We start from the raw sequence: 12,919 nt of genomic DNA on the forward strand, positions 1-12,919 counted from the left end.
CCTCAACCTTGATTAGTATAGGCTTAGGTTAGGCCTACATTTATCACGTGAATTTGCCTTAAAATGCGTGTTCCAGTGCCTAACGGAACAGGAGTCATATAGCCTAGACAAATGTCCCAAATCGTGATCGTGCGCATGAGACCATGTTGCGCCCATGGTCGCACCTCCTTCTCCCTCTATGGGCCGGAAGCGGGATGTGATGTAAAAATTACATTGAAACTTTTTTTCCTTGTGTGCTGATTCTCAGATCCATTGTAATACACCGAGAATCATCCACTTTTTTGCGATAATGATCCGGAAATTTTAATCAACAAGCGTGTCCGAAGGCCAGTCGAGCTGAGAAAGTCTATTGTCTGGATCCCGTCAATAACTCAAATCAGGTAAATTGATCATGTTGTCGGTACAAAGAAACAAGTTGAATTTGCCTGGAACAGATAAAAGTTATCCCATGGCTGTTTATGTTGGAGTCTTTGTTGCGATTACCAAACGAACTGGGAGTGAGAAATGTTTACGCTCGTCCTAGGACCTCTCAAACGTTAAAACTCACTGTTGTAGACGGACTGTTGATTACGTTATTGATTATGACAACAGAGTTATAAGGATATCGAACATATATTGTAATCGTTTAGGCCTATAATGCTTTTTGTCTTTATTTTTATTTTGGGGGGGAGGTTAACCGCCCAAACATAATCATTTTAAACCTTGCTTACATATGTATACGATCACATCTATCTCTCTATTATGCGTGGGAATACTTTGGAACACATTTCCAAAATTTAAATCACTTTGAGCTGATTTGCTGGTGTTTTTACAGTGTTTTATGTCAACAACAAAACAACTTGGGGGCCAAACAAAATCACCCGTGGGCCTGTTGGGGTACCCTGCTGTAGTTTTATCTTACGTTTGCTTATCCAAATGCAATGAACTTGTTTAAGTAGGCTGTTTCTTTTGGTGATTTAAACATTTCACAGACTGCTTCTTAAGAGTAGACTCGTATGTAATTACGGGACCGCAGAGATAAGGCCACTGACAATAAAATAAGTCATTTTCTTCTAACCGCTGCGCGTGCATTATGCTTGGTTATAGCCAACATGTCTCCAAACTGAAGGCCTTGAGATTGCCAAACAAATACTTATTTTGCGCAAAATTATCTGGCTAATATTGGGGGCCTTGAGGAAAAAAATGGGCCAATGTGTTTTTCCTCATTTAGTTGTGTTACAACCTGAATTAAAAATGTATTAAAAGGAGATTGTTTGTCACTGGCCTAGACACAATACACCATAATGTCAAAGTGGAGTTATGATTTTAGAAATTTCTACAAATTAATTAAAAATCAAAAGCTGAAATGTCTTGAGTCAATAAGTATGGCAAACCTAAATAAGTTCAGGAGTTTGCAAAACAAGTCACATAATACGTTGCATGGACTAACTCTGTGTGCAGTAATAGTGTTTAACATGATTTATGAATGTCTACGTCATCGCTGTATCTCTGAATTTCAAACACAGATTCAACCACAAACACCAGGGAGGTTTTGTAATGTCCGCAGAGAAGGGCACCTATTGGTAGATGAGTAAAAATTATGTACATACAGTTGAGGTCGGAAGTTTACATACACTTAGGTTGGAGTCATTAAAACTCGTTTTTCAACCACTCCACAAATTTCTTGTTTGTGGAGTGGTTACTACAAGTTACTACAAGTGCATGACACAAGTAATTTTTCCAACAATTGTTTACAGACAGATTATTTCACTTATAATTCACTGTATCACAATTTCAGTGGGTCAGAAGTTTACATACACTAAGTTGACTGTGACTTTAAACAGCTTGGAAAATTCCAGAAAATTATGTCATGGCTTTAGAAGCTTCTGATAGGCTAATTTACATAATTTGAGTCAATTAGAGGTGTACCTGTGGATGTATTTCAAGGCCTACCTTCAAACTCAGTGCCTCTTTGCTTGACATCATGGGAAAAGAAAAAGAAATCAGCCAAGACCTCAGAAAAAACATTGTAGACCTCCACAAGTTTGGTTCATCCTTGGGAGCAATTTCCAAACGCCTGAAGGTACCACGTTCATCTGTATAAACAATATTACGCAAGTATAAACACCATGGGACCATACCACGTTCATCTGTATAAACAATATTACGCAAGTATAAACACCATGGGACCACGCAGCCTTCATACCGCTCAGGAAGTAGACGCGTTTTGTCTCCTCGAGATGAACGTACTTTGGTGCGAAAAGTGCAAATCAATCCCAGAACAACAGCAAAGGACCTTGTGAAGACGCTGGAGGAAACAGGTACAAAAGTATCTATATCAACAGTAAAACGAGTCCTATATCGACATAACATGAAAAGCCGCTCAGCAAGGAAGAAGCCACTGCTCCAAAACCGCCATAAAAAAGCCAGACTACGGTTTGCAACTGCACATGGGGACAAAGATCGTACTTTTTGGAGAAATGTCCTCTCGCCTGATGAAACAAAAATAGAACTGTTTGGCCATAATAACCATCGTTATGATTGGAGGAGAAAGGGGGAGCCTTGCAAGCCGAAGAACACCATCCCAACCGTGAAGCACGGGGGTGGCAGCATCATTTTGTGGGGGTGCTTTGCTGCAGGAGGGACTGGTGCACTTCACAAAATAGATGGCATCACGAGGTAGGAACATTTTGTGGATATATTGAAGCAACATCTCAAGACATCAGTCAGGAAGTTAAAGCTTGGACGCAAATGGGTCTTCCAATTGGACAATGACCCCAAGCATACTTCCAAAGTTGTGGAAAAATGGCTTAAGGACAACAAAGTCAAGGTATTGGAGTGGCCATCACAAAGCCCTGACCTCAATCCTATAGAAAATCTGTGGGCAGAACTGAAAAAGCGTGTGCGAGCAAGGAGGCCTACAAACCTGACTCAGTTACACCAGCTCTGTCAGGAGGAATGGGCCAATATTCACCCAACTTATTGTGGGAAGCTTGTGGAAGGCTACTCGAAACGTTTGACCCAAGTTAAACAATTTAAAGTCAATGCTACCAAATACTAATTGAGTGTATGTAAACTTCTGACCAACTGGGAATGTGATGAAAAAAATAAAAGCTGAAATAAATAATTCTCTTTGCTATTATTCTGACATTTGACATTCTTAAAATAAAGTCGTGATCCTAACTGACCTAAACAAGGAATTTTTGGGATTAAATGTCAGGCGTTGTGAACAACTGAGTTTAAATGTATTTGGCTAAGGTGTATGTAAACTTCCGACTTCAACTGTATACAATACCAGTTAAAAGTTTGGACACACCTACTCATTCAACGGTTTAATCTTTATTTAGACTATATTCTATATTGTACAATAATAGTGAAGACATCAAAACGATAAAATAACACATATGGAATCATGTAGTAACCAAAAAAGTGTAAAAAAAATCTAAATATATTTTAGATTTTAGATTCTTCAAAGTAGTCACCCTTTGCCTTGACAGCTTTGCACACTCTTGGCTTTCTCTCAATGCCAAGAGGGAGACTTGCACTACAGGTGCTGGCACAAGCGCAGGTGAAATACACCGCTGGGACTCCGATTAAGATGTTTACATGTCCTAATAATTAGAAAGAAAACCATGCATTTTAATCGGCATATGCTTACTTTGATTTTGACCGTACACCGGTTAAGATAAGCAGACTAAGGTGTTTAATGTGACTAATGCATAATCTGCCTACTGCCGTAGTCAGTTTAATATTGAATTATTTGTCTGCATGTAAACATACTCATTGTTTTAGGGGTATTATAAAAGTCAAGGATGTCATTCTGTCTTGTTGGAATGTTAACAAGTGGTTGTAATCCATTCCCATTAAGTCCAGAGACATTAACATTGTTCAAATCACCCATGATAATAATCCCAGCATTAACTTATTTTGCTCTGATAGTATCAAGGCTGTCCATTGGATGTTAAATATGTTGATATTCTGAATTGGATTGAAGGGGGGAATAATTGATATAATTGATCCAACTTGTCTTGGTAATCTTTTACGTGTAAGCCTATGAATGGGAGGTTGTGTGCAGAAATGTCCTCACTTTTATAAAGTGTCACACCCCCTCCCCTTTGACCTTGTCTTGGTTTAGGTGTTGAAACAGTCAATTTCCCAGGTCAGGTTTGTACATCTGGGTCAAACCATGTCTCTTACACAGCAGCAATTTCACCTCTCTCTGACAGCAGGATTGACTGACCAGTGACTGTGCATTGCACACTATGACCCTAGGAGAATGATTCATTTATTTCCTGTCCAACTTTGGTGGGCGAGTTTGTTTCCTCCTGGCATTGTGGGTAATAGGGTTTAACTAGCACCACCCTCTCCGTCTGTTTTTTTCTGATGTATTCTGTGTTGAATCAAGTGTTTTTTCCCAGAGGCTCTTTACTCAGTGTTGTTTTGATCTACTGGAGACTTTGCAGGAATCCTATTGGATACTGGATTAGAATCTTAAACATGAAATTAATCAGACTGATTTATCCTCGTAATGCCACCCGGCCACCCTACAGTGTGCAGGACTCATTGACTTGTTCAATTTGTAACGCTTCTCTCCCGTCTGAATGCTTGAAAAACTAAAAATACAAAGTAACAAAATGATATAATTTCACGTAAAAGTTTATGCTGTAGGAAATGCACTCCAACTACAGAGATAGATCAAATCATATTGTTATTGGTCACATACACGTGATTAGCAGATGTTATTGGGGGTGTAAGGAAATGCTTGTGCCTCTAGCTTCGACAGTGCAGTAATATCTAACAAGTAATATCTAACAAATTACACAACATATACCCAATACACACTAATCTAAGTAGGAATTAATTAAGACTATATACATATGGACGAGCGATGTCAGAGCAGAACGGACCCAGATACAGTAGAATAGTATAGAATACAGTATATAGATATGAGATGAGTAATGCAAGATATAGTAGAATATTATAGAATACAGTATATACATATGAGATGAGTAATGCAAGATATAGTAGAATAGTATAGAATACAGTATATACATATGAGATGAGTAATGCAAGATACAGTAGAATAGTATAGAATACAGTATATACATATGAGATGAGTAATGCAAGATATGTAAACATTATTAAGTGAATGAGATACTGTAGAATAGTATAGAATACAGTATATACATATGAGATGAGTAATGCCAGATATGTAAACATTATTAAGTGAATGAGATACTGTAGAATAGTATAGAATACAGTATATACATATGAGATGAGTAATGCCAGATATGTAAACATTAAGTGACTAAAATACCGTAGAATAGTATAGAATACAGTATATACATATGAGATGAGTAATGCCAGATATGTAAACATTAAGTGACCAAAATACCGTAGAATAGTATAGAATACAGTATATAGATATGAGATGAGTAATGCCAGATTTGTAAACATTATTGAAGTGACTAGTGTTCCATTCCTTAAAGTGGCCAGTGAATCCTAGTCTATGCCTATAGGCAGCAGCCTCTAATGTGCTAGTGATGGCTGTTTGATGATGGCTTGAGATAGAAGCTGTTTTTCAGTCTCTCGGTCCCATCTTTGATGCACCTGTACTGACCTCGCCTTCTGGATGATAGCGGGATGAACAGGCAGTGGCTCGGGTGGTTGATGTCCTTGATGATTTTTGGCCTTCCTATGACATCGGGTGGTGTAGGTGTCCTGGAGGGCAGGTAGTTTGCCCCCTGTGATGCATTTGGCAGATCGCACCACCCTCTGGAGAGCCTTGTGGTTGAGGGCGGTGCAGTTGCTGTACCAGGTGGTGATACAGCCCAACAGGATGCTTTCAATTGTGCATCTGTAAAAGTTTGTGAGGGTTTTAGGTAACAAGCCAAATGTCTTTAGCCTCCTGAGGTTGAAGAGGCTCTGTTGATGGAGAGGGGAGCGGGAGAGGAGAGGGACCCATGTACCCCACTTCAATCAAGCAGGGTCTTCAGACACCCACTTGGCGTCAGTCACCCCCAAGACAAATCCAGCTATGGCCTCCTCCTTGTCAGACCTCTCACACTGGGCAGACAGGGGTCCTGGGATGAACAGCTCAGGCCTCTCACACTGGGCAGACAGGGGTCCTGGGATGGACAGCTCAGGCCTCTCACACTGGGCAGACAGGGGTCCTGGGATGAACAGCTCAGACCTCTCACACTGGGCAGACAGGGGTCCTGGGATGGACAGCTCAGGCCTCTCACACTGGGCAGACAGGGGTCCTGGGATGAACAGCTCAGGCCTCTCTCACTGGGCAGACAGGGGTCCTGGGATGGACAGCTCAGGCCTCTCACACTGGGCAGACAGGGGTTCTGGGATGAACAGCTCAGGCCTCTCACACTGGGCAGACAGGGGTCCTGGGATGAATAGCTCAGGCCTCTCTCACTGGGCAGAAAGGGGTCCTGGGATGAATAGCTCAGGCCTCTCTCACTGTGCAGACAGGGGTCCTCTCTCACTGGGCAGACAGGGGTCCTGAGATGGACAGCTCAGGCCTCTCTCACTGTGCAGACAGGGGTCCTCTCTCACTGGGCAGACAGGGGTCCTGAGATGGACAGCTCAGGCCTCTCTCACTGGGCAGACAGGGGTCCTCTCTCACTGTGCAGACAGGGGTCCTCTCACACTGGGCAGACAGGGGTCCTGAGATGGACAGCTCAGGCCTCTCTCACTGGGCAGACAGGGGTCCTCTCTCACTGTGCAGACAGGGGTCCTCTCACACTGGGCAGACAGGGGTCCTGAGATGAATAGCTCAGGCCTCTCTCACTGGGCAGACAGGGGTCCTGGGATGGACAGCTCACACAGCTTCCCCACATACAGTGCTGGATCACGGCGCTGGTGAACTCGTTAAAGTGAAGATCCAGGAGCCTGTCTGCGTTGCCTTGAGAAGCTTATTTTGTATCACAGCGTTCCTGCTGTGGCGGTTGCCTGGGAGTAGATGCAGCATCTCAGACTTAATGTCAGGGTCTTAGGGATTTATTTATTTATAATTGTTTAACCTTTATTTAACTAGGCACGTCAGTTAAGAACAAATTCTTATTTTACAATGACGGCGTAGCCCAGCCAAACCCTCCCCTAACCCGGAGGATGCTGGGCCAATTGTGCGCCGCCCTATGGTACTCCCGATCACGGCCGGTTGTGATACAGACCGGGATCACACCGGGGTCAGTAGTGTCGCCTCTAGCACTGAGATGCAGTGCCTTAGACCGCTGCGCCACTCGGGATGGAAGGATTAAAACCATATAGACTCTCAGGTGTGGTTTTGAACAGTATATGCTACAATATACCTTTTGCAAGTCAAAGCAGCCACAGTTGCATTATTTAACGTTAGCCCCCTGAACCCCCCCAAAATGTTGGCTACCGTGTCAGACTCATCAAACTCTGATACTTCCATTATGGTCAGCGCTTGCAAGCTCCACTGTCAATGATGGTACAGCATCCGCCTTCAGGATTAGCTACCCGGCAAGACCCATCAAATGTTCTCCCCAGTTGATAACGTAGATTAGTTCGAAATGGTCACAGCACACGCCGTGTGACATTATCGTAATTTTGCAGCTTGTCCAACTAAAATGAAAAGCCGCCACTGCTGTCCGATGTCTTCATTCTTCTGAAAAAATGTTAAATTTAAATGTTAAATTTACACCATGGCATCCAGTCACAACACATGCTGGTAAGTAGCTTTCTAGCTAACAGTCACACCACAGATGAACGGGTACCAGTATCTTTGGTCGTACGTTCTGCTTGAGCTAGTAGCTAGCGTACAGTTGGTAAACAAAGCCAAAGTAAAGGCGTAAGCGCACACGTGATGACGGTTTTAAGGCGGTACATATTTAAATGACTAAACATGACGAGACGCTACAATTGGTGTATTACATTTCTGGCTTTATGTGATGTTGCATGAAGCCTGGAAGTAAATCCTTGGTAATGTCTGCCTCCTGAATCCAAGTGTTTGACACGGGGGGCAGGGGACCAGTAACTTTATTATCAAACTTCATCAATGTACCAGCTACAGTTATTTTTCATACTTGGGTCATCCTACTTTGAACTGGTTTCATCCAAATATCATCCAATTGAATGAAAAACATGATTTTCACTGTTCGAGACCTGATGTTTGGACAAAATGCATTTCCTTTATGCAAATTCACAGTAGTTACACATGCCCTACAATATACCACTAGGGCCTTCAGAGATGTTTTAGCTAATTCTCTTTTCATGTCTGTTTCTTGAGTTTGTCAAAATGTTATAGATTAGAATAACATAGAATAAAAATAACATAGAATAGAATAACATAGAACCACATAGAATAGCATAGAATATATTAACATGGAATAGAATAGCATAGAATAGAATAACAGAATATAATAACATAGAATGGAGTAACATATAATAGCATAACATAGAATAGAATAACATACAATGGAGTAACATGGAATAGAATAACATAGAATAGAATAACATAGAAATGAATAACATAGAATAACATATAATAGATTAGCATAGAATAGAATAACATAGAATATAATAACAATAATTTTCCCAGAGGGAACATCAGTGTCTCAAAAGGAGGTGATGAGGGTGTTATCTCAATCCTAATTAGCTTTGTCTCTTTTATGCTCCTCTCACCCAGAATGCTTTAGGGTTATAAACAGATGTTTATAGTTAAAATGATCTGTCATCTGGACATAAATGCAAAAAATATACTTAAACACATGACTTAAGCCAGCAGGCTGGGGATCCACATTCTATCTATCCAATCAGAGACCTGGCCGGGTGGTGCCAGAATAACAACCTCTCCCTCAACGTAACCAAGACTAAGGAGATGATTGTGGACTACAGGAAATTGAGGACCGAGCACACCCCCATTCTCATCGACGGGGCTGTAGTGGAGCAGGTTGAGAGCTTCAAGTTCCTTGGTGTCCACATCACCAACAAACTAGAATGGTCCAAACACACCAAGACAGTCGTGAAGAGGGCACGACAAGCCTATTCCCCCTCAGGAAACTAAAAAGATTTGGCATGGGTCCTGAGATCCTCAAAAGGTTCTACAGCAGCAACATCAAGAGCATCCTGACTGGTTGCATCACTGCCTGGTACGGCAATTGCTCGGCCTCTGACCACAAGGCACTACAGAGGGTAGTGCGTACGGCCCAGTACATCACTGGGGCTAAGCTGCCTGCCATCCAGGACATCTACACCAGGCGGTGTCAGAGGAAGGCCCTAAAAATTGCCAAAGACCCCAGCCACCTCAGTCATAGACTGTTCTCTCTACTACCGCATGGCAAGCGGTACCGGAGTGCCAAGTCTAGGACAAAAAGGCTTCTCAACAGTTTTTACCCTCAAGCCATAAGACTCCTGAACAGGTAATCAAATGGCTACCCGGACTATTTGCATTGTGTGCCCCCCCAACCCCTCTTTAGTACGCTGCTGCTACTCTCTGTTTATCATATATGCATAGTCACTTTAACTATACATTCATGTACATACTAACTCAATTGGGCTGACCAACCAGTGCTCCCGCACATTGGCTAACCAGGCTATCTGCATTGTGTGCCAATATCAGACCGCTGCACGCCAATATCAGACCGCTGTGCCAATATCAGCCCACTGTGCCCCAATATCAGACCACTGTGCCCCAATATCAGACCGCTGTGCCCCAATATCAGACCACTGTGCCCCAATATCAGACCACTGTGCCCCAATATCAGACCACTGTGCCCCAATATCAGACCACTGTGCCCAATATCAGACCGCTGCGCACCAATATCAGACCGTTGCGTGCCAATATCAGACCACTGTACCAATATCAGACCTCTGTGCCAATATCAGACCGTTGCGTGCCAATATCAGACCACTGTGCCAATATCAGACCACTGTGCCAATATCAGACCACTGTGCCAATATCAGACCACTGTGCCAATATCAGACCACTGTGCCCCAATATCAGACCGCTGTGCCAATATCAGACCACTGTGCCAAGTCAGGTTTGTAGGCCTCCTTGCTCACACACTCTTTTTCAGTTCTGCCCCAAAATGTTCTATAGGATTGAGGTCAGGGCTTTGTGATGGCCACTCCAATACCTTGACCTTAAGCCATTTTGCCACACCTTTGGAAGTATGCTTGGGGTAATTGTCCATTTGGAAGACCCATTTGCGACAAGCTTTAAATTCCTGACTGATGTCTTGAGATGTTGCTTCAATATAACCACATAGTTTTCCATCCTAATGATGCCATCTATTTTGTGAAGTGCACCAGTCCCTCCACCCCCGTGCTTCACGGTTGGGATGGTGTTCTTTGGCTTGCAAGCCTCCCCCTTTATCCTCAAAACATAACTATGGTCATTATGGCCAAACAGTTCTATATTTGTTTCATCAGACCAGAAGACATTTCTCCAAAAAGTACGATCTTTGTCCCCATGTGCAGTTGCAAACCGTAGTCTGGCTTTCTTGGAGCAGTGGCTTCTTCCTTGCTGAGCGGCTTTTCTGGTTATGTCGATATAGGACTCGTTTTACTGTGGATATAGATACTTTTGTACCTGTTTTCTCCAGCATCTTCACAAGGTCCTTTAATGTTTTTCTGGGATTGATTTGCACTTTTTGCACCAAAGTACGTTCATCTCTAGGAGACAGAACGCGTCTACTTCCTGAGCGGTATGCCGGCTGCGTGGTCCCATCGTGTTTGTACTTGCGTACTATTGTTTGTACAGATGAACGTGGTACCTTCAGGCGTTTGGAAATTGCTCCCAAGGATGAACCAGACTTGTGGAGGTCCACCTTTTTCTTCTGAGGTCTTGGCTGATTTATTTTGACTTTCCCATGATGTCAAGCAAAGAAGCACTGAGTTTGAAGGTAGGCCTTGAAATACATCCACAGGTACACCTCCAATTGACTGAAATGATGTCAATCAGCAGCTTCTAAAGCCATGACATCATTTTCTGGAATTTTCCAAGCTGTTTAAAGGCACAGTCAACTTAGTGTATGTAAACTTCTGACCCACTGGAATTGTGATACAGTGAATTATAAGTGAAATAATATGTCTGTAAACTGTTGGAAAAATGACTTGTGTCATGCACAAAGTAGATGTCCTAACCGACTTGCCAAATCTATAGTTTGTAAACAAGAAATTTGTGGAGTGCTTGAAAAACGAATTTTTATGACTCCAACCTAAGTGTATGTAAACTTCCGACTTCAGCTGTGTATATATATATATATATATATACACTTATATCATGTATAAGTCCAAAAATGGATGTAGCAACTACAAATTGTCCCATGAAGTCTATCAGAAGTGTGTGAGTTTGAGCATGTGTCTATTAGGCCTATGGATGATTTTTTTTATCAGGATGAATTAGATTGAGCAATAAAAGCCCCACTTTTATTCTATAGGCCGGGATCTGCACTGTGCAGCGGTTGACAGAGCGCATTTTTCACTGGCTGTCCACTGGTTACAAAAACAATGATTGATAGGCAGCTTAAACTTCTTAAACTTCTACACTAGCCTACTAGACTAACTAAATGTCTTCTATGCTCGTTTCGAGGCAAGTAACACTGAACCATGCATGAGAGCACAAGCTGTTCCAGGCGGCTGAGTGATCTCGCTCTCCAAGTGAGTAAGACCATTAAACAGGTTAACATTCGCAAGGCCGCTGTGCCAAACGGAATACCAGGTCATGTGCTCAGAGCATGCACTGACCAGCTGGCAAGTGTCTTCACTGACATTTTCAACCTATCCCTGGCCCGATCTTTAATACCAATTTGTTTCAAGCAGACCACTATAATCCCTGTGCCCAAAAAACCCCAAGGTAACCTGCCTAAATGACTATCGCCTTGTAGCACACACATCTATAGCCATGAAATGCTTTGAAAGGCTGGTCATGGCTCACATCAACACCATCATCCGGTCACCCTGGACCCAATCCATTTCGCATACCACCTCAAAAGATCCATAGATGACGCAATCTCTATTGCACTCCACACTGCCCTCACCCACCTGGACAAAAGTAATGTGTTGTACGTAATAATGTTGTTCATTGACTACAGCTCAGCATTCAACACCATAGTCCGCTCCAAGATCATCCCTAAACTCTGAGACTGAACATCTCCCTCTGAAACTGGATCCTGGACTTCCTGACGGGCCACCCCTAAGTGGTGAGGGTAGGCAACAACACATCTACCACGCTGACCATCAACAACTTAGTCTCCTCCTGTGCTCCCTGTTCACCTACGACTGCTTGGCCAAGCACGACTCCAACACCATCATCAAGTTTGCTGATGACACGACTGTGGTAGGACTGATAACTGACGATGATGAGACAGCATATAGGGAGGAGGTCAGAGACCTGGCAGTGTGGTGCCAGGACAGCAACCTCTCCCTCAACATCAGCAAGACAATGGAGCTGATCGTGGACTACAAGAAACGGAGGGGCAAACACTCCCCCATCCACAACGATTGGGGTGTAGTGGAGCGGGTCGAGAGCTTCAAGTTCCTTGGCGTGCAAATCACAAAGAAATTAACATGGTCCACACACCCACACAGTTGTGAAGAGGGAATGACAGCGCCTCTTCCCCCTCGGGAGGCTGAAAAGATTTGTCGTGGGCCTTCAGTTCTAAAGCTGCACCATTGAGAGCCCTTTGACTGGTTGCATCACAGCTGCACCATTGAGAGCCCTTTGACTGGTTGCATCACAGCTGCACCATTGAGAGCCCTTTGACTGGTTGCATCACAGCTGTACCATTGAGAGCCCTTTGACTGGTTGCATCACAGCTTGGTACGGCAACTGCAATGCACCGACCGCAAGGCAACTACAAAGGATTGTGAATGCGGTCCAGTACATCATTGGGGCCGAGCACCCTGCCATCCAGAGCCTCTATACCAGGCCTACACAATTGTCAAAGACTCCAGCAACCCA

At 43.2% G+C, this 12,919-nt stretch overlaps 1 protein-coding gene across 1 annotated transcript in view; it reads left to right on the forward strand.

Moving 5' to 3' along the window:
- Positions 1-209: 209 nt before the first annotated feature.
- The window catches only part of ddr2l (discoidin domain receptor family, member 2, like), a 48,925-nt gene continuing 36,215 nt past the window's right edge, over positions 210-12,919 (forward strand). Inside the window, exon 1 of the mRNA XM_071404276.1 lies at positions 210-380. The gene's annotated coding sequence lies outside the window, so the exon portion shown is untranslated. The remainder of the gene's footprint in view (positions 381-12,919) is intronic.

The sequence above is a fragment of the Salvelinus alpinus genome, chromosome 5 (assembly GCF_045679555.1).
Source record: "Salvelinus alpinus chromosome 5, SLU_Salpinus.1, whole genome shotgun sequence".
In the NCBI taxonomy this organism is placed as follows: domain Eukaryota; kingdom Metazoa; phylum Chordata; class Actinopteri; order Salmoniformes; family Salmonidae; genus Salvelinus; species Salvelinus alpinus.